This window comes from Arvicanthis niloticus, chromosome 3 (assembly GCF_011762505.2).
Source record: "Arvicanthis niloticus isolate mArvNil1 chromosome 3, mArvNil1.pat.X, whole genome shotgun sequence".
In the NCBI taxonomy this organism is placed as follows: Eukaryota; Metazoa; Chordata; class Mammalia; order Rodentia; family Muridae; genus Arvicanthis; species Arvicanthis niloticus.
The window spans coordinates 60,770,669-60,793,755 of record NC_047660.1 but is presented as its reverse complement, the minus strand read 5'-3'; the positions used below and the strand labels follow the sequence as shown (position 1 = coordinate 60,793,755).

The following is a 23,087-nucleotide window of genomic DNA, read 5'->3' as shown; positions in this document are numbered from 1 at the left end:
GAGGACTATCTATAGCATTGTTGAGAATGGTCGTTAGTAAATAGCTGCAGATAGTGCCATGTCTAAAGGTGTGGCTTCCTCAAGCAAGCAAAGACCTGATTTTATCTCTCATATCCTTAAAACAGGACAGGACAGGACTGAATGAGATGGCCACACCAGCTAACCACTGAGGCAACAAGTGGCAGCTAAAAGTGTACCAGAAGTTTCTACTGTGTTTGGGACCTCTGTCCCACTTACTCCCTTAACAAAAAGATTTTTTCAAAAAGGCTTTTATTTTTCCTCCCTGCTGGAAGGAAAAATAAAGAAGTGGCTTATACTAATCTGACATCTCTTCCACCACTTTTACTTTCTTCTTCTTTTTGTTTTTGGTGGTGTCACTGTCCCCATCTCCAGCCTCTCCCTCACTTTCTAGCACAGTTTTGGGCTTTTTATCCTTGTTCTTCTTCTTCTTTTCCTTCTTCAACTGGGGAACTGTTGGAGGGGGTCCCATCACTTTTACTCTCACTATCCTGCTTTCTTTTTATGACGTTAACTGCTTCAGCAGCTAACAGAGGAGCTTCCACTGCTTCAGCAGCCAGTGCTTTCTTGCCAGAATCACTGTAGTCAATGTAATCCTGGCTCCATGTGGCAGGGGCATTGTCTGCAGGTTTGCCATGCTTGTCCAGAAGGCCCTGCTCCATCATCATCTTCTTCTGACTTGCCTTTGGACCCAAACCCCACTTTCAAGGATGAGTGTCTCTTTCCATGACCACCCTCTTTAGCTTGGCTACTGTACCATGGTCACAGGTAGAAATCACTGCTGTAGTCATCAATGCAATCGCCATGCAGATAGCTTCCCCCTTAGTGGTAATGACCACAATCTCCTGGTTGACCTCAATGCTATCCTCCTATGAACACTGGGAAGCATGATCTTGGCCCCGTAGCAGATTGCATTCACTGCACTATCTTTTATAACAAGACATTTATGAGATAACAGCTTTTCCAAAGGATAAACAACATGTCACAAGTAACTATCATTCTTATGGCTGTCATACAGCCACTGAGCATCAAGGACATCATGCATTGTCACCACGTGGTTCTTTTTACTTATGACTCCAGATTGTACCCTCTGAAGTTCCTGCATCTGACCACCAACTCCTAGTAACAAGCCAAGGTGCACGCATAGTGTCCGAATGTAGGTGCCAGCTTCACAGTGCACCCAAGAGAACCCTAATCTTCTTTCAGGATCATACTCTATCATTTTGCTCTCATAGTTAGTCTCTACTTGAAGCTGCCTCTTTACTGCAGCAATAAGTGGGGGTCTCTGAAACAGGGCACCTGTCAGAGTTTCTAGGTCCCTAGAAAGCTGAGTACCCCCTTCAATAGAATTGCCTGCACTCTGTTGTGATTTCACCAAACAAGTGGCTCGTTCAATGCACACAATTAAACAACCAGTCACTTTTAGATCTAGTGTGCCACTGTGGCCAGTCTTCTCTACCGGAAGGATTGGTGGGATCCAGGCTACCACCTCATGGAAGAGGGGTTAGAGGGCTTGTCAAGATTGATGAAACCTGTCCTGATATAGTCCCCAATCTCCCTCTTCAGAGGATTTGAATCACAAGGAATAGATGTATAGTGTGTTGTCCTTACACTTAGTGTAACAAAATTCTTTAATAACAAGGGCCACTGCGAAGTGTCTAATTGAGCCACTTTGGATTCTGATTTGATAAGAAATTCTTCAGTATGTTGTATTTCAGCTACATCTTCTTGTAATGGCTTCTGGTCTTTTTTCTTCTTATGCTTCTTTGGGAAAGCAATTAGTTTGTGAGGCCAAATACTAGGATGACTTGGCTGGTAAATGACTCTAACACGTGTTGGCTTCCCTTTGGGTTCTCCACGTGTCTGTGGCAAGGCCAAATATTACTTAGGAAAGCACTTGTCCACAGGCTGGAAAGTTTCACAAACAACCACTGCACCATCCATAAGGGCTTGTGATCTCTTAAAAATTTTCTTGTAATTCTGAGTTACACTTGCTCTTAACTCCTCTGACCCTTTCCTTCCTAACCTTTGCTCTGCACCTTTGCTACCCTCATTTCCATAATGTCCTGTCTAGTGCCAGCAGAAATGCTACCGCGACTACTTATCATGACACAATCGCCTCCACGGCTGATGCCTTTGGAAGGGGACCCAGGTAGAGTCTTTAGCGGGAGGCCAGGACCTAATGAAGCCTAGTCGCTGGTCTCAAATGCATGCATTTACCGGTAGAGCCAGAGCCGAGTGGTGAAGGGAACAAACTTCGAGCAGGAACCGCGAGTCACGATGCAACCTCACTATAACTAACTCCCAATTACCTAGGAGGCCCCACAGGTCTCATGGCACAGTCACCATGTTATTTGTTTTCTTAATGCCATTTTAACCAAGTTGATACTGACTCTCAATGTAGTGTTTTTATTTATTTTTATTGGATATTTTATTTACATTTCAGATGCCATCCCCTTTCCCCATTTCCCCACCCTAGAAAACTCCTATTCTATCCCCCCTTCTCCTTTTTGCTTTTATATAACTTTTTAAAATGTTAATCAAAGGCTTTATAAGTTTGTTAATGCTCAATAACAAGATGCCCATACAATCAGAAGTGTAACCCAATACCCAGCCTAGATATATCAACTATCTTTGAGTGGCGGAGTCAGTGAACATCTGCCTCTCCTCACCTAGCACCTCCTCTCCTTCTCCTCCTCTCCTTACTCCTCCTCTTTCTCTCCTTATTCCTCCTCTTCCTCTTCTTACTCCTCTCACCTTAGCTCCTCCTACATAATACCCTTCCTGTTAAAATAAAACTTTTCTCTCAAAATACAATTAGAGCATAACTATACCAATTTGTGTCAGTAAGGTACAAGATGCACCTAATACCCAGTCCATCATTTTGTTGACTAACCAGAACCTCTGTCATCTCTCTTAACTAAAAGACTTAGTTCTGAACCTGGCTTTTTTCTTGGCTTTAGAATGAATGTCAGCTGAAAACCATCCTCTCAAATATTTTTTATCAAAGTCAATAGCTGGGATTGGCTATGAGACTGTAAGTCTTCAACCCCGTCAAAAATCCAGAATGACTGAGTTAACTGAAATTATGGGAAGCACAAAGCATAGCTTCTAAAACTTAGCCAATTTATAGAGACTGCTGAACACCTGGACAGTCCCTATACTACAAAACGTTGGAGCATCTGATCTTCAGCCTTCTGGCCCAGGATCATGTGACAGACCTAGTGATGCAGAATTATTAAGGGCTGATTACTCTGTCTTGGCAGATATAATCAGTTGGCTATTCTGCAAGTGTGTCCTTTTTCTGGACAGTAATTTGTAGATGAAAAGAGGCAATTCTTGCCTAGTGGCTGTCTCACCACAACTGGAGTAACTCCAGAGATACTCAATTTCTTCTTAGAATCCAAGACAGGAAGCTGTCAGGAGCAGACAGGTCTCTGATCAAAATGAACATTAATACAAAAATGTTTGTAATGTCAGTTCTGTGGACTTCTGACATTTTGAAAACCAACTATCCATATAAGGTAATCTGGACTGTTGTCTGTTAACTCCTCTCAGCTATTTCTAAATAAAATATAGAAAACTCTCAATGTAGTTTTAATTTGGATTTCCCTCCTAGTTCATCTTTTTTCATGTTTGGAGGATAGTTATACTTCACATTTTGAGATATGTCTTTATTTTATCTATCTATCTATCTATCTATCTATCTATCTATCTATCTATCTATCTATCTTGCCTGATTTCTTAGTGTTTATATTTCTTGAATTCTTCATACAGTCTAGATAATTCTTTATCAGATGTGTGGTAGTGAACATTTTCCTTATTATGTAGACTGTCTCTTCACTGAATGAAGATGTAATGAGGTTGGTCCACAGGTTTTTTTGTATACAGTTTGTTGCTATTTCTACCTTCCTCAGGGTCTTAATATTGAAGAGGTGTTGGATTTTGTTAAAAGCTCTTTCTGCATCTATTGAGATGATTGGAGATTTCTGACCTTGAGTCCCCTTTCAGTGATGCATTGCAAGTGTTGATTTGTATATATTGAACCATCCTTGCATTCCCAGAATGAAGCCATCTTGATCCTGATGAGTGACCTTTTTGATGTGTTCTTTAATTTCTTCATAATCATTCTTCTGTCATCTGCTGACTTGTGCTAGATAGTTTGAGCCACACGGTGCTGCCTGCTGGAGTCCTGATGTGGACTATACCATTTTCAGTTCTGAGCTCTGAGTCAGGTCAGCTGGAAGATTAGGATAGGGACCAGATGTTGCATGTTCTTGTTTATGGTAAACTAGCTACTCCCAAGAACATTTCTTCACACCACCCCCTCCCAACCTGAGTCCCCAGACTTATTAATGTTATTGAAAGGAGCTTCCTGGGCAAACCCAAACACATTCTTTGTCAGCCTGTACTAATTATGTTTATAATTATCAAATACAGTTTATATCAAGCTCTGGCTTGGAAAGTTGGTACAGGCAGAGGAGGACATCTGTGGTGGATTCCACATGTGGAATTCTAAATCTTCATTCCTTGTTTTTATTTTCTCATCAGGAGGATGTTAACAGACTTTCCCAGGCTGGGTCTCCTTCAAGCTGCACATGAACTTACAATCGTCTGCAGAGGACATGGGAGGCAGACTAGGGATATATAATGAGCAATGTCCAACTATCTGTGGTCTTATATTAATGACAGTAACTCAATGTATGTGTAAAATTGTATTGGTATGTTTTTGATTATTTTCATAATGCACAGGGCAGTTATTCAGCATTAAAGCTGATGTCTTATTCTGAAATTGGGAGTTGAAGGCTTTCTGAATTTTTGTCCAAATTGGTTTTCAGCTGGTCATATGTAAATATAATAAAATAATGTACAAATAGGTGATAGATTTAAGATTAAACTCATTAAAACAGCCTTGAGGCCTGTGGGAATGTTGAATATATCATTCCAAGGAATATGGCTTGGCTAATTTTTCTAAGTTGTTGATGTTTTAATTTTATTTTTAAATTTCATTTTTAATATTTGTATTTTTAATTTTGTGTATGTACATGTCTTGTGTACTTATGCACATGAGTGCACCTGCCTTTGGAGGCCAGAAGAGGGCATTGGAGCCCCTGGATTTAGAATAACAGATGGATGTGAGTGCTGGGGACTGAACTCAGGTTCTCAGGAAGAGTAGTATGAGCTCTTAACCATGAGACAACTCCATAGCTCCAGCTGTGGGTGTTTTTGAGTCTAAGAAAGCATATGCTTCATGGAGTGGCTGCTCTCATATTTCAGTGTGTGGTTACTGGTATTAGCCATAGCTAAAAGAAGTCACAGAAAACATGATTAGGAAAGGCTTGTGTTGGTGTAGTTGCTTTTGATTAAAATTCCAGCACTCACTCGTGGAAGGCAGGAGGATGGTGAGTTCAAGGTGATCCTTGGCCTAATAGTAAACTCCAGGTCTGTCTGAGTGTGGTGGTTTGAATATACTTGGCCCATGGGACTTGGCACTATTAGAAGGTGTGGCCTTGTTGGAATAGGAGTGGCCTTGTTGGAAGAAGTGTGTCACTGTGGAGATGGGCTCAAATCTTCTGTTCCTGCCTTTGGATCAAGATGTAGAATCCTCAGCTCCTTCAGCACCATATCTGCCTGGACACTGCCATGTTTCCCACCATGATGATAGGGTCTGAATCTCTGAAACTGTAAGCCAGCTCCAATTAAATGATAAGAGTTACCTTGGTCATTGTGTCTTCACAACAATAAAACCTAAACTAAGGCACTGGACTATTTACATCTTTTTTTTTTTTTTTTTTTTCAAACCAGAAATAAAAACCAAAACCCAAACCAAAAGTTTCTTGGATGTTGGTACAGTTCAATGATGTTCCCCATATGCTCATGGGTCTGACTACTTGGTCCCTGTATGGGCGGACTATTTGGAGAAGTTATAAAATCTTCAGCTCCCCCAGCCAGAAGCATTAAAAAAAAAACATTTACAATTATTCACAGTAGCTGAGAATCTGCTGATAATCATGGTGGTAGTTTAACGTGCAAATGAGGCAAGCTGGGCCCACTTTGTAGTACCCATGGGTGGTAGAGATATGTCCATCCACTGGAGAGTAAGACTGGGAACATTCAGATATCAGAAGCTATCTAGAGAAAGTAGGTCAATGTTGGGTGGGAACATTCAGATATCAGAAGCTATCTAGAGAAAGTAGGTCAATGTTGGGTGGGCCTTGATGTTTACAGCCTGGTCCTCTTCCCCATCTCTCTCTGCTTCCTGGTCAATTCAATATAAGCAAGCATCTGCCTCACACCCTAGTTTCCACAGACCCACCCACCACTGGGTATGGGTATTTCCCTGATAGCATGGACTGTAATTTCTCAAACTGTGAGCTCCCTCAAATCTGTCTGACATTTGGTCACAGTGGTGAACAAAATTATTCACACAGACACCCACTATAGAAGTGCCCCTGTGAAGGCTGTGGATAGCTGATTGAGGGGCAGGGATGCCTGCATGTTACTGGGGATTTGAGGAGGAGCTCAGGGTATAGGGTATAGTGTTTAGGGTGTAGGGTGGAAGTAAGGGGCTGAAGGGCTTTTATGAACATTCTTTAACCATTTTAATCTTTAATACTAAATCTTTTCTCTGGCTTCTTGAGGCTTCCTCCTCAGGACATTAGAGTTGACCAGTGAGAGGCAGTGGACAGAGAGAACCTGGAAGGCAAGGGGAGAAGAGTGTGTGCTCTTCCTGGCAGCTCAGAAGCATGCTAAGGCTTTAAAGCCAATTGCTAGGGTTTGGAGAAGGAAACTTCCAATGGTGTTAGTTTGTATTATAGCTAGTGCTTATGGAATTGAGGACTGTCCTGAATCTTTGTCCTGATTGACTTCCAACCAGTCATATGTAAAAGAATGATGGACAAAGAGGTGACAGGCAGAACACATGCAGTGCCAGGAAGAGTGAGACTTGGACAAGTCAGGAGCAAGCCAAACAGCTCTACAAGATAGCATCTCCAGCCTCATACCATTGCTATTAGCAGCTAGGACACGTAGGAAGTCTCCTGGGAAGAGAGCAGTAGAGCAGCACCTAACACCATCTAGAGGAGGAGATGCTGAGATCACAACAATATTTATCACACCAAGCTGACAGAAATAGTTTAAAACGATTTATAATTATTATTAACAATAGCCAAGAATCTTCTAATAATGGTGGCTATTGGTTCTATGTGCATTTCTTTTACTATTTAAAGAAAGACTTGATTGTAAGTTGAGACTTAAAAAATAGATGCAAATGTGTGAGCTGGTTTACGTACATAGACAACCCCCCTACACACATAACTTAAGACTCAGTATTTTATAATGTACATCCTTCCTGGCTTTAAGACATCAATTTCTTGTGGTGGGAATTGAACTCTGGGCTACCTGCAGTCCAGACACGTGCTCTGCCATTGAGCTTCGTCTCTATTACTAAGCGTGTGTCGAGGTGAGACTTTATGGTGAAGGAAAGAATTGCTCCAGAGTTCACCGTAACCTCAGGAGGAGCAGATCCTGTCTGCAATGACATTGCCAGACAATGTCAGTCCGCCTGGCTTATCTCTGGGCCGGAATAACATGGAGGTTATGAGTAACTCAGGCTGAAAATGAATTCTGCTGGTTCAGCAAGGGTGGGTGCTGGGTATATGGGAAAGAGACCATGTCAGATTTTCCTGTTTGCCATTCAAGAAAGAATTTGTCTATAAACACAGAAAGGTATAGCCCTCCAGATGTTTCTAAACAATTTGGTTATGTATTAAACATGTAAGCTACTGTTTGGGTCTTTGAAATGGAAACGAAAATGACTTCTGATTGTTTCTGAAGCCACAACAGGATTCACACGTGTTTTCAATGAGCATGGTCGAGCAGGCATTAAGTTCTAGCTATAAATTATTTGTTGGGAATGGAAAATAAGTTGCCTGAAATAGGCAAAAGGAAACCTGTTGCCGTGCCCATGTTTGGCCTTGGATTTACTCACTGAAGACCTTAGGTTTTTCTCACTAAAAATTCTAGATCTCTTCCCAAAGCTGAAGGAAAAGAAAAAGCTGGGAACTAGTGGAGAGGGCAGAACACAGAAAATCAACCAAGACTACCTAGTGTGGGATGATGATGGGAAGGGAGGCCATTAAACTGCAGGACTGTCGGCCACTGCCACTGGCTTTCAGCTGAGCATTGAGCCTCACATTAGAAACCAGAGAACTAGTGTGAGTTAGTTCTGCTCTGAAAAACGTGAGCCTCCACAATTTCCTGTATTTGATTCACCTTTTGTGTTCACATATCCTGTGTGATAAATTTGAGAATCAGTCATGGAGGACACCCAAGTTGCCCTCATGGTGACTTTTAAAAAGTTTCATTTTCTTCTCATTTGTGTCAATGGGATTGAAAAGGGCAGCTGCTTCTTTTCTGGATCGTGTTTAAGTTTCACACTTTTGCTCCCGCATGCGGGTCCACAGACGTTAGCCTTCCTGTTTGGTGGGTTTACCCATGGAAAACACTTTCCTCCTATTTAATTTTTGGCTTCTACAACTCTCCAAACAGGCTAGAAAAAAATCCTAATATTCTAGACAAATGGAAGCAAAAATACATTGTAATTATTTCTAAGCCTCTCCATAAATCTCGGGAGCCTTTCTCAGTGTGTTTTGATGGCCAGCTAAATAGTTTCTATTTCTTCTCATTCATATTAGATAAAAAAGTAAATAAACAACCTGAATTTAAATAGCAGCAATCTCTGCAAATCCAAATAACTATCAATCATTTTTATTCACAAATAAGGGACATATATATTACACAGATTTAAGGAAAGAATGAAATAAGTGCTATCATGGTTGATTAGTTACAAAATCCATAAAAAGCAAGGACAAATTAGAATCAAATTTTAAAGAATTTATTTCATTTTTTTCAATTACATAAAAATTCAAAACAGACCCAGGAACCCTGTGGATTTGATTTTCAGATGGTTGTGATGCAGTTAGGAGTTGGAGAGAAGGCTGAGGAAACCTTGAAGCAATCTGATGAGATTTCCTGGCTGGGGATACACCCAGGCTGCCCACCTCAGGGCGTGATTGGCTTTTCCATTAGAGACACAGTCTGGGGCAAATGACTTTACCATGAGTATTTGTTTCTGAGCTGTGGGGCTGGGCTGGTGGCTTGGCAAGTGCTCTAGTCATTTGCAGGTGCCTGTGGTTTCCATAAAGATCACACTGGAACATGTAATGTGTGTATGAGGAGAAAGGAGAATTTACTGTGTGTATACCAGGTACATGTAGCTACACATAGCTTCCTGGAGCAGACATGTATGCGTACGAAATCATATGGACATATTGAAGTATGCACATACTATACACATATCCATATACAGGTGCACAGTAACACATATGGACACACATACAAAACCACATCTAGATGTATGCCCATACATATACACACACACTTATGTCCATGTATGCATACACCCACATGCCTTGTGTCTCATACAATCTGTGCACTGACATCATTTTTAGTTGCATTGTTCAGAAAATGTTCTGGAAGGCTGGGATCCAAGTTCACAATGGTTTTAGAACTGCCTGGCCCAAGGCAGGGAGAGACCCGAGTAATGTGTAGACAGTCCCTGGTATGTGATGGATAAAGGACTGCGGATGGTAACACGGAGGTATGCACAGTTGCTGCTGATGGCAGTAAGTTGCAGCAGGAGCACTAGTCTACACCTGAAGATGCAGGATGAGCTGATCTCCTGGAGATGTTGGGATGTCGCCACCATCTGCTTCCTCTTCCATCACTGTTTTACTTCCATTGGCATCTTAGGATTCCCAGCCAATTTAATGTGGCATCTTTCTGTATCTCTACCTTCCCCATACTGAGATGATGTTATTATTTTTGAATTGTCTACTGCTTGCTGGGAATCATTTTCCTCCTCTTGACCTGGTTCACAAATAAGCTCCACACTCCTCCCATCCTCAGGAACCCATTTGTAGAAAGAGAGGGACACCCTGGCCTCATCTCATCTCCAGTGGCTCTCAGAGGCTTCAGAGCCCTGTGCGTCTATCTGTGACTGCTTGCTTCCCAAGCACTCTTGAAACACTCCTTCCTGAAGAGATGAAGGAGGTGGCTTTAAGAGAAGGTGAAGCACACTGAAGAGCTAGGGGGAGCTGGTAGAATTCAGACAGCTCATCTTCTGAATTCTGCTTTATGTTCCTTCCCTTGAGTTAGCTTTCTGTCCTTCTTCCTAGTGAGGTCAGGTTCAGCCCAGCGTAATTTGCATCTAAGGGGAAACTTACTAGTTACTGGCATCATGCCAACCAGCCTGGGTTTGAAAGACCCTAGGCCTAGCTCTCTGTGCACTGAGGGGTGCCAGCTCTACTGGGAAAGTGCTTAGCCACACACATACACACAAAGCCTGAACACCCCCTGCCCCCCTGCAACTCATCTCAGAATCCTAGCAGATTCTGCCTACCTCTTTCTTTTTTTTTTTTTGTTGAGACTTTATATTTTAATTGTCAGCTTTTTGAGTCTACCCTGACTCAAGAAGTCTAATTAATCCCAACAAGTAGAAAGGATTCTTCTGTACCATTGATAGTGGCAGGCTGGGAGGCTTCTTGTCCTAAACAGTCTATTTTTTGACCCCAGCGTTGCTGGAATTCAGGGAATGCTTCTGGAGGGTTTCAGAAATGGAAGGGGCTTGCTCACAGGCTTCATATAGCTCAAGAGGAGCATGGGTAGAGGCTGAGGGGACCTGAACAGCTGCCTGTATTTGCCTTTGCACACTGGTTTCCATGAAACCAAACAGCACCCACAAAGAAGGGCGAGGCACAAAGGAGCAGACAGCTTTGTGGACTCGCTGACTTTCATTAGATCTGTGACACCCAGCCAGGTGCTCCTTTATAGGGCTATTTCAGACTAATTTCTGAGGTTTTGGACCAGCCCATGTGATTGTAAGAAGTTTCCAGAATATGTGAAGCATGGATGTGGCTGGCTGCATGGCTTCGAGGTTGGGGCAGCTACACCTGGAGGAGGCAGACACATATCACAGGGTGTCCTTGCAGTACTAAATCTTCTTTTCACCTGGGTATTTAGTGTTTGAAGCAGCTTCGAGTTATAGTCCTGGGACATACTTTCTTGCCTTTGTTTGTTGTTTTTTATTTTTGTTTTTGATGTTTGTTTGTTTGTTTATTTTAGACACAGGGAAAAGAATATAAGCTTGGCCAGGTAAGGTAAATTTGTTTCTAGTATTGATCCTGTGTATTGATCATCAGGGTGAGACTCTGAAGCTCAGGGCAATGCCACAAAACAAAACAAAACAAAACACTATGGCTCACTCCCAACTAAATAACAACAAACATGAGGACTCCTGAGAAATCAAATCCTTAAAGATGTAAACCCAGTCTTAGGTTTTCATGTAAGGTTGTTCAGAGCTCTCCAGATCAACACCGCCTGAAGCTGAAGAGAATGCTGTGCGTGGCTATTCCTTAATGTTTAGAGAATTGAACCCTGAAGAATTTGTGGAATCCGGGGAGGCTAGAGTTGAACTCATTTGCTCAGCCTGGAATCTAGCTGTACTGAAGGCGCCACAGAACTGGCCCTAGAGACCAGCAGGAAGGAAGAGTGCACCTAGAAAACTTGGCAGGAACCAACTTCCACTGTCCTTATTTCTGAAGCTGACTGAGGCTGCTGAAGCTTCAATAACACTTGCTGATCAGAGAGAATGAAAGAAGCCAGTAGCACCTTCAAAGTTCTCAAGAAGAAATGCATTTGGTTTTGTCATGCTAACAATAGTAACGGTAAGATTACACACACAGAAGACCTGTCTGCATGGAGCCCTATGGAGGGAAAGAGAGGAAGAGAAGGAGGGGACCAAAGCCTCTCTTCCACCCACATTTGCTGGCGGCAGAAGAAGCACGAGGGTCAACTAGTTCATGACGTGAACACTTTTCTGAGTCCATGCTTAATAGGAGAAATGAGTTCCTGGAAGCCAAGGATGGAAACGTTGGGCTAGCAGTCTTACCTGGGACTGGGATACTCGGGTCTTTTTGTCAGCAGCTCCTAAGTGTGTCCCTAAAGAATTCTTTAGTGGTATTGAGTTGGGGTACACTCTAGGTGTGATGTGAGAGAGCTACTCAAGTACAGCTCTAACACTGAGCACAGGCATGGCTCTGGACAGGAGCCTGAGCTTAACGCAAGAGTGAAGACATGAAAGGCAGGTCTGATGGGAACGTACCAGGGACACACAGAAGAGTGTTTCTGAAGACAGGTCCCCTGCCTTGCTTACTGTGTTTGTCCCTGCCCAGGTCAGGTTAATATGAGGCAAAAAGTGGACCCATGGCACTCATCTGCTCTCCAGCATTTGGGGGGCAGGAGTTTGAGGCAACCTGGGCTATATTTGTGATCATATCACACAGGGGAAGAAGACAAAGGAGAGGCTTATGCCATGGTCAAGTGGGTAAAGGGTAAAGGTGCTTGCTGTCAAGCCTGGTGTGTGAGTTTAGTCCCTAGCATGGTAAAACGAGAAAACACTCATGGGTGGTCCTTTGACATCTTTGTGCACACCCTGGCTGTAAACTCTCCCCAAAATAAAATTTAATTAATTAATTAATAGCAAGAGAGTAAGCTAAAGATCAAGAGAGAGGAAACAGACAGGCAGCCCTGCCTAAAATATCTTTTTGGTTAAACTGCCTGCCTACCTGCCAGTCTATCTTTTTTTTTCTGTCTGTCTGTCCATCTTCCATCCACCCATCCATCTATTTGAGGGAGAGTATTACAATATAGACCAGGCTGGCCTGAAACTCACAGAGATATACTTGCTTCTTGACGTTGACACCCACATATTACTAATACATCATCTTTTTCTTTCTACCTTTTAGGAAACTTTAAGAGATTCAATGTAATTTTTAAGGAATTTTTGCCTTAGCTAATCTTAATTTAATCCTGGTGTGCAAAAGTTAAGTTGACAGTTAAGACAGAACCTGTGGTAGGAATGCCACTCTGTGACCTGATATGGCTTAAGCACAAGGACTGGAGCAGAAAATTAATAATTTATCTTCACCCATAGGTTAAGTGGGACTGTGCTACATTGTGTGTGTGTGTGTGTGTGTGTGTGTGTGTATACCAGCAGTTGCCAAAGCATGGCCCTTGAAATGAGAGAAACTCAGACTTTCAGACTTCCAGGCCCCATCCCAGATCCTCTGAATTCCTGGGGTAAAATTCCTATCTGGTCCATTGTTTGGGGCAATTCTGATGTATGGCAGTAACTGAGAACCACCAGCAAAAGCCGCTGTGTTCTGTGGGCACATGACCACCTGTAGATCTTGTTGAAGTGCAGCTTTCATCTTGCAGGGGTGAGAGGGGCTGGGCAGGGCTGGAATTTTCCTGACATGCTTTCAGGCATAGCCATCACTGTGGATCCAGTTCACCATCATTAGAGGAGCCAGATTCTGAAAAGAAATGGCTACTATAAATCTGTATCTCCCCTTGGAAATGGAGAAAGAGCAAGCTCAGCTTCTCCACATGTGGAATTTGTATAAATCAAAATCTAAAGAACAACAGTAACAACAGCAACAACAGCATCAACAACAACCAGGATATACTCTTCTTGAATGAACTTGTTAACATTTGCAATCCTGAATGGAAGACCCAAGGATCTATCTACCTGTGTTCATTGTGATTATCCTTTGGAAGACAGTAGACAATCAATAATGGTCACAGGAAGAATGAATGATGACCTCAAGACCCCCCAAGGACATTACTGAGTTGTCATACAGCCTAGCTCTGCCAAATCTTGTCTATAGAGAAAGTAAAGATTTGGCAAGCAAGAGAGAGAGGCTGGAACAAAGATAGGTGACCCCAGAGGCCTACAGGAAGAGTCAGAAAGTTCGTGGCACTTGATCCCTCTGGGGATGTGGGATGCTTTTGCTGCAGTCAATGCTTGGCTCATTTTCTCCCCTCTGGCTCAAACTCACCATTTTAATCAATTTTCCTGTAGCCAATGCCTCTGTGAACTCAGCCCTAGTCATTTTTGCTAAATCTCATCTCTTTCCAAACACTTTCCTTAATTACAGTGAAGGTAGAGAGGCACAGGCTTTTGCTGGCCAGGAACCTCCTGGAACTGCCATTGGCAGCCTTGACTATGGGGAAGAGAGCAAGGTCTCTTGTCCCTGCCTATAAAGGGTTTCTTCTCCCCCTGCACTGCATGCCTGCCTTTCTGCACTTCTGCATTTTAATCTTTTATTTAGACAGATAAGCTTCTTCCTCCCAACCAACTCATTCTATCACTCCCCCATTCTTCTGGGCCTTGAACATACTCTTGTGGGGTAGATGAGATCTGCTAACCCTTGTCCACAACCTAGTGCCTCTTACCAGTGGGCTTCTCTTCGGATGGACCAGATACAGGCTGCTCACTCTGGACCTTTTCTAAGTCTAAGAACTGAATGGTTTGGAGAGATGTAAGAAAATGGAGACATGCTCTATGGTTTGTGATTCAAACTCAGTCCTGATGCTGGTGTCTGGATCCCTCAGGGAGCACTGAGAAGATCTCTTTCTGGTAAATTTCAGCCTCTGCTGAGACTGGTTCCAGAAGCTGCTGCTACTGCTCTGTCTGTTCCTGGCAGCGACCCGCCTTTTTGCTGATTAGTCTGTGCACAGTGTCTTAGCACAAGCTTTTGGAGCCTTCCTCAAATCAGTTTCGTCTCCTGTACATACAGCCCCAGCCTGTAAACACGTAAGAATACTTACTTAAAAAAATGAATAAAAGGAAGCTGGGTGTGATTGTTCAAACCTTTAATCCCAGCACTTGGGCAAGGACAGAGGGCTGGAGATCTTGGTGCATTCAAGGCTAGCCTGCTCTACATAGCACATTCCAGGACAGTCAGAGCCACATAATGAGACCCTGTCGAAAACCAAAAACAACAACAACCAGCCAACCAAATAAGCAACCTCAACAACAACAACAACAACAACAACAACAACAACAACAACAACAACAAACCAAATCCCCAAACCACCACCACCATCACCAACAAAACCTGAAATGCTTTATTTATCATTGTGTTTTGCTATTTTTTTTTTAAGATCATAAAACATTAGATTTCACAAGAGGACCCTGAGGAAGACAGTTCTTGCTCTTTTACCCTTCTGGGAAGAAGTGAAGTTGCCCTAACATTCTTTGTGAAGCTCAGCAAGTCAACTCGGGACTTCTGAAGTTCACTCTGCAAGTCCTGTCTGGAGTGCATACGAGAGTCTGGTGTTGGGTTGCAGGACACCTCCCACGGTGTAACATTAGAAACATGTCACACTGGGATAGAATGCAGCAGGCATGGCTCGTCAGCTCACAGTGCATGGAAAATCTGACCTCTCTCAAAGACAATGGCATTGGGCCCCTCCAACAGTCTCTCTCACCTGTTTCGCATGTTTTCTGCAATGCGTCTATAAAATGCCTATGCGTCAACGCTCCAGTGTGAACAAGAATGTGATTTCACAAGAAGAGAAATACTCAAAGGAATGTTCAACAGCCGAAGACCAGGCTCCTTTCAGATCCATGGGACTGTATACAAACCATGCTGTGTGGACCTGGATGAGTTCTAAATGTGTTCTGTGAATGTTACGGTTATTCTTCTGTTTACTGTGGAAGAACAATAGTGACTTTGTAGGTCGTTCCCTTGTGTGGATCCTAAGTCTTTACCTTGTATTCGTATAGACGCTCATGTTGCCAAGAATCATTCTGAGTTTTACAAAGTGAAGAGCAAGGCTGCTGGTTGCCACGGCAGCCACGTCCCTGACTTGCCAGGCCTTTGCAGAGGACAGAGTCCACGCCCACTCCTCCCGCTGGGATGGCATCTGCAGTGTGGACAGTCCAAAAAGTGACACTGTGATTTGCTTGCAGGAAGATGCAGCAAGGTCAAGGCTAGGACAAGCATGGTGCCTGAGCGTGTGACTGCTGCTGCCATCCAAGGGCTTAGATTATTGGTCTGAAAACACCTTTGACCAGGGGTTTGTTAGGGCAGCCAGAGGCTGAATCTTCTGGGGCTCAGGCCAACTTGGTTATTCCTCCTGGGTTGTTCTAGTGCTGGCTGTCCTATCCCTTCTGGACTTTCCCTCAGGGCCTGCCTGTTTTTTTCAGCTATGAAATGCCCAACTTGTTAGCTTAGACTTTGAGAGAAAAAAAAAAAAAAAAAAAAAAAAAAAAAAACAAAAACCAAAAAACAGGAAACCAGCAATGAAGAAAACACTAGCAGAAAAGTCACCTTTCTTCCCTCCTTTCCAGGGACTTCCATCCTCCCCCAACTTGCTCAGTTCAGGGATTCAGCAGAAACAGAAAGCTAAGGTGACTTCATAAATTAAATATAGGACTTCTGGGAAAGAAAGCAAGCATGCTCTTTGAACAGGGTTCCTCATCCCAGCTTAGTGACGAATAACTCACAAAGGCTAGAGTTTAGCTCGCTGCTTTTGCATTTGAAGGTCTCGCCATTGGGTATACCCCGGCCCCCGTGACACAGATGCCTTCTGTCCCCCTCCCCCCCGCCCCCCCCCCCCCCGCCAAATAGCTTTTAAAATTGTTTGCTTACTCCCCTCTTCCATGCTCAGAGGCTTCTGTGTGGACAGGTCTTACTGTATTCTCCTCCGGCAGCTTCCCTGAAGTCCTGTTCACTGTCTCTCTGATGTGACGTTATTCTGCCTGGCGAATCAAGTTCTTACAGAACTTTGTACAGTTAAAGCAGCTTTCACGTTTACTAAGGATGCTGTCTTTTGGGTGATAATGTAATTCAGAATTCTCTTGTAAGAGTCTAGAAGGGGGCATCCACATTTGTTCACATGTGATAGCAGTTCTTTTGGATGGAATAGCCTGAGCTTGAGGGAAAATAGCTTAAAAGTAGGCTTAAGACAAACTACACAAACCTGAAGTGTCCTTTACAGGACAGTCATGTCTGCTTGGATAGCCAGTCCCCGAGAAGAGCTACCAGGAACACATATGTCTGCGAGCTCTCAACCTTCTAGCACATGGCAATGGAGCTGTGGTTCTAAGAACATGAGGCTCCATGGCCTCAGAAGCAGGGATAATTGAACAACTCTCTCTGAGGAAGCATGGTCTATGGAAGAGGAGATGTCCTGGGGCTGGAGACTGGGGTGGCACAACAAGGCTGGCTAGAAAAGAAGTGTCAGGACTTCCCCACAGAAGCACTGGTGGGAAGTCCTGAGTCTCTTCCAGGCCCATTTCCACAAATTTTCTGCAGGAGCTCCTGATGTCTGTGAACTTCTCTTTATCTCTTTCTGTGTTTCTTCTTCCTATGTGATGTCTGTCCCCATCCCCAATCCCCCTTTCCAGAGGCATGACTGGATAAGTATCTTTTGTATCCTGGAGACTTTATTCTACAGACAAGGCTGGCATTTCTTAAACATGACTGTGGCAGCACAAGGAAGTTGGCATGCATCAGATGGTGACATTGTCAGCTTGGCACAGTCTTGCCACTGACAGCTGCATGGTACCTGTACTGTCCTGCCATCTCTGGGCTGCACATTTTTGGCATTTGTGACCACACAGGCTGGGCTGGTGCTCCACAGCTGTGGGGCTTCCATGCCATGTTTGAAGGGGGACAGCAATGGTGGTGGGGGTAGCAGGGGTGACAGTTGCTATGACAGCATCAAGGGGATCATAGAATTATTTCTTCCTGGCTCCTTCTCAAGTGTCTCTCTCTCTGCTGGTGCTTCTGTGAAATGCTTGCTTACATGGACAGGGTGACACTCTGCCTGCTCTGTTGCTGGATGCCATATGTTTTGATTTGTTTTTGATGGCACAGTCTTTATTGGTTTTTATGATGCTGAGTTTCTGGGCAGATCCTTATAATGGTACATGCTGATTCAAGACCCCTGAAAAGACCTGCCATATCTCCCAGTCCTGTGGGTTGCAGTGGTATGGGCAAAAAGCTTGTAATAATCAGGAGGCAGAAGGATAAATGAGCCTAACTCTCCTCTTGGGCAGGGCATAAGAAGCTGGACCAGTCAGGGTTCTAGCCATTCTTGGATGTCCTTTCACTGGATATGGGGCAAGGAAGGGTGGCTTTCTCTATTCATCCCAAGGCAGGGTAGAAAGAAAAAATGTAGAGAATGTGATAAGGGAAAAAGCCCCTTCATCCTGGAGTCTTGTTGAAATCCCTTGCAGGCAGAGAGTCAAGAATTACAACACAGTTACTACACAGTTAACAGCATTTGCTGTGATAGACACAGTGGGTGATTCTTAGATATAGAACTATTTTAAATAAGAATAATTGTTAAAATAGACATAGAGCATGCTTAAAACCTAAGCCTTTCTTCTTTCTTGGCTATAAACCTATAATTTTCTAGGTGTTTCACAAGAAATCTCATTTAAAATAAAATCCATGTTTCTACTTTCTTGCCCAACTCTTGTGACCCACATTTATAAAAAAAAAAAAAAATTATCTCTATTTAATGCACATGTGTGCTCCTGTGTGTGCATACCATAGTGTGTGAAGGGCAGAGGAGAAACGGAGGGAGTCAGTTCTCTTCCACCATGTGGGTTCCAAACTCAGACTGTGAAACTTGGTAACAAGCACTGCTCAGGCTGCTGGGCCCACTCCCTGGGCCCCACGGCTTTGTTTGGTCAGACTGCGACATTATCCAGGTACCTCCACAGTCCACCCTCTAATACCACATCAAAAGGGGCAAAAGAAGTAGGCAGAGGGTCTTTCTTTAGACATCTTTTGCATAATATAATTTCAAAAGCTTCAAAAGGTCTATACACAGCTTTTGATAAGAGACTTTAGCATGAGTCTGTTGAGAGCCCACACCCACACATGGGTGAATTGCACTCTTTTCTTGAACACTTCCATTAACCACACTGCCTCCATTTTTGCTAAAATCTATTCTTAATACTGGCTCATTTTGAAATTCTTCTCTGTGGTAAAGTTAAGAATCTCTGCTTCCCAAGTGAAAGTCTCTGGAAGAATGATTTAGGTTACCATAGGCAGGAGTGTGCATCTTTGTCCCCAGCTTATGCCCCACTGCCTATGACTCTTGACTTATGCAGTACTGAAGTGTGTTTCCTGGGTTCCAAGAGCCCTAAAAACAGATGGGTCCAGAAGCTGACATTCTATCCCCAGTCTGGGCAATCAAGAGTGCCAAGCAGGGATTCCTTCTGGGGCAGGGCCTCTGTGGAAGCTTTACAGCCCAAGAACATGGATTTCATAGAGCTACTAAGAAGGTGGGAAGAGGAGAGATAAGTATGTTTTTCTGGAATAATAAAATGTCATCAGGGCAAAGACCCATCCTGCTCTGAAGAACTGCGCACAGATCTTAGGACAGTTGACAAAGTCCTCCATCTTCTGTGCCCAGAAGGACTTTGTTTCATGGTATTCCTTGACGATGAAGAGAAGATGGAGAAGTCCCATTGGCCGGTAAGACCTTGTGGATGTGCTCTGAGTGGGGGCAGTTTTCCCCGGGTGCCTCTAGTTCTGTCTTCCACCACCCTCACTCTAGTCTCTGTTCTGGACTCTGCAGTTCTCTATTTCTCTGCATTGCCTTTCAGTCTGCATGTGATGATTCTCCTCCATGACCACATATATCAGACCCATCTTACATGTAGTTACCACATGGCTTCTTCCAGGAGCCTTCCTAGATGCCCAAGCCTGGCAAAGTGGTTGCTAATGGATTGCAATGATCTTCCTCCAATCATTAAGTGAATATTTATCTAAGAAATACGTGTGTGCTGACCCCTTCCCCAGCAAAGTATAAGAAGTGAGAGGCAGTGACACCTGGGGTGTGAAGTCCAGCAGAATGTCAAGACCGTCATTGTCACCCGCCCCCTTCCACCTCTGTCCCTCTGCAGTGTGCATGACACTGTCTTCTCCCATAGCCAGTGGCTTATGGGACCCACCTGATGGACCCACCTGAGTCTAATTCATGACTAAGTGGTGTGCTCACAAGTAGAAGGAGCACAGGCTAAGAGACAATGGGAAACACAGCCCAGAACAAGTACAGACCAAGATGTTTGCCATCACACTTCAGTGGGAATGTACAGGATAGCACATGTTGTAGTTTCATGTTGTTTGTAGCACAGTAGGTTTGCTGGCACTGTGTGATGTCACTGGGCCACAGGGATTTTTGAGTTGCATTCCAAGTCAATGGGACCTTTGTGATATATGATGTCATTAGGTGCCACATGATTACAGAGGAGGATGGAGTGATTTAGAGACCAGGATTTGCATTTTAATGTGGTAGCAGTATAAACTTGGGTTCTATATAAAGTTGGGAATTCTTTTTTTTTTTGTTTAATTAAAAAGCATTATATTTTATTAGTTTATATGTTCAGGTATTTTGCCTGCATGTTTGTCTGAGTGGCATGTGAGTGCAATACCTTCAGAAGTCAGAAGAGGGCATCAGATCCCATAAGATTTGAGTTACAGATGGTTGAGAGCCACCATATGGGTGCTGGGAATCAAACCTAGGCCTTCTGGAAGAGCAGCCAGTACTCTTAACCTCTGAGCCATTGCTCTAGCCCCGAAGTAGGGAATCTTATAACTAACCTTTAATATCCTCTTTTTAAAAAGATGATAAGAAAAGATGATCTTAGAAATGGAATTCATTTCTAAGATGGAAACATTTGCTGTCCTGAGTGGTGTTCCAAAACAGCGCTATATCTGATGCTTCATGGGGTTCCTGGAACAGTAGACTATGTAGACACTGCTTTGTGAGTAAATCCAGAAATCAAGAACTATAATTGGAAGTAAACACATTAGTAAATATGAACCCAATATTTTCAAGAAGCACAATGATGAGAAAGCCAAGTTTCTGGTTCTCTTAGCAGATACTGCATGTAGGTATATTTAAACACAGCTTGGATAAGTAAATATAACTATGCATATGTGTAGGTAGTGTGTATGTAAGTGTGTGGTACAAATGTGCTTGTGTTCTTGTATGTATGTGTGTATCTGTGTGTGCTTACATGTTTGTGTGTGCTTGTGTGCATGTGTGCACTTGTGTGTATGTGTGTGTGCATATGTCTCTTCCTCTCTGTGTGTGCCTATAAATGCTGATGCTGTGAACCCCTAGGCCATTTACTTAGTGAGAAGAGACTTCCTGAATACTTCATGCTATTTAACAACCCCAAAGTACTTAGACAGGAAAACAGGCACGTGCTAAATTGCTGGTTTGCCTTGGTGTCCAGTCTGTAGCATGGTAAATCCTTAGGGTTCTGTGGACTGCTTATGGCAACAGCCAGCTCTAATTGTGTCTGGAACAGACACATCATCACGGCTCCAGCTAAAAATTGTACTTCAAATTCAGCTTGAGAGTAACTTAAAGTTTTTTGCTCATGAGGTTTGCGACAGCTACCTAGATATTATACCCTATAAAAGAAACAACTTCTAAAGAAATAAACTGCCTGTCTGTGTTTTTTTTTTCTGAAGTGCTCCTCCTGAATGCTGGGCCAAAAGAAGTGGAGGGAGGCTGGACTGTCTCCTCTTCAGGGAGAGGTGGGGAGCATAATTAAACAGGGAGGTGGGCTGTTGTGGGAGCACTTTTAAGAAGGGCAGCTTATCGTGCTGACAAGATTCACCCTCTGCAGAAGTGAAACGCAATCCCAAGCGTTAGTTATTGACGGGGGACAAATACATCCTGATGCCCGGCCAGCGTGAAGTCATCGTTATTTTGGACAGGGCCAAGCTGATAAGAGGGGCTCTTTTCTCAGAAGAATGTCTTACTGTTTGAAAGTTCTCAGTGCACTCTGTGGGATTAAAAGAAGAATAATAAATTACTCTGGCTTTATCCTTTGAGTATCTGCTGAAAAGATCAGCACGCGGTGGATATTGGATCCTCTTTACTTAGTTTAGACAGGTGAGGAGAGCAGCGCTGTCAGGGGAAACATCACCCAGAGCAGGAGCTTAGCGATGACTTCTTTCTGCCCAGGACAGGGCTCCGGTGGAAGAAAACAATTCCCCTACCTCGTGCCCTTGCCCTGGGAACCCAGGACCCATGTCTGCATTCCCAGACCCTTTCTGCTCTGCTTCTGCTTCTCACAGGCGTATGGAGAATGTCTGGGGAGACACGGAAAAACAAAGGCTCAGGAAAACATATGGCTAAGGCTCCCCACAAAGGCAGCCGATAAATCCTGAGTGCGCCTCTGTGAGTCTGTGGCCAGTGATTCCTCCGCCTTGCCTCCCACTGCTAACCACACCGGTAAAACTGAGGCAGCAGGGCCTTGTCTCTACCTCAGAGAACCCTCTGCCCCGAAACCATTTGTCTCCGTGGGAACACAAGGTCTCATTTCTTCAGGGCGGATGCTGCCTAATCCACATCACAATACGGTTGTGGCAACTGTAACCTAAGTAAACTGACTTCTGTTCTGGAGTGCCAGTCCCACATGTTTAGTGATAGTGGTGGAAAATGGACTCAGTACAATCATTTTTCCAACCCGTATTCCCATCTTTTCTCAGAAAAAAACCAAGAAGAACACATGCATTTGAGTTTGGGTGAAAATATTACAAGATTTTAATATTTGGCTTCAAAAGCAAACATTTCCATGGCAGTTACAGAGCAGGGTTGGACAAAACTCTATCATTAAGTTGGAAAATATGAAAGGCAGATCTCAGCAGAACAGCCCTTTGATTTGTCCGTCCCCCCCCCCCCCCCCCCCCCCCCGTCTTCTTTTTCCTTTAACATACCATTGATGGACTCATAGTCTTTTCATGTAAAGGATTCTCAAAACAACGTCTTCAACGAGTTCCCAGGCATGGTTGAGCCTGTATGTTAAAATGCTACAGTTGAATCTTTAGCTCTGCCTATGTCGATTCAGACAGCCGTGCACAAAGCGTGTTTCACAGTCTGTTAGAACAGCCCAAGCAGGTGACCAGCTCCATTTTGCTTTCCTCAAAGGAAGAATATCACATACTGCAGAGAAGAGAGGAGTTGGACTGTAGATTTCACAGAGACACAGTGGGGCTTTTATCTGTGCCAGGCTAGTTCAATTAAAATCTCTACTTCAAAACATGCAGACAAAAGCACATAGAGGTAAGCATAAAGCAGATGCTAGGCTGTCCATGCCAGTGGTAAGAATGTTTTAG

The 23,087-nt window shown here is 43.5% G+C and overlaps 1 pseudogene; it reads right to left on the bottom strand.

Annotated features, from left to right (window-relative positions):
• Positions 1-307: 307 nt before the first annotated feature.
• Positions 308-17,589, bottom strand: LOC117705595 (H/ACA ribonucleoprotein complex subunit DKC1-like; annotated as a pseudogene).
• Between the last annotated feature and the right edge of the window lie 5,498 nt (positions 17,590-23,087).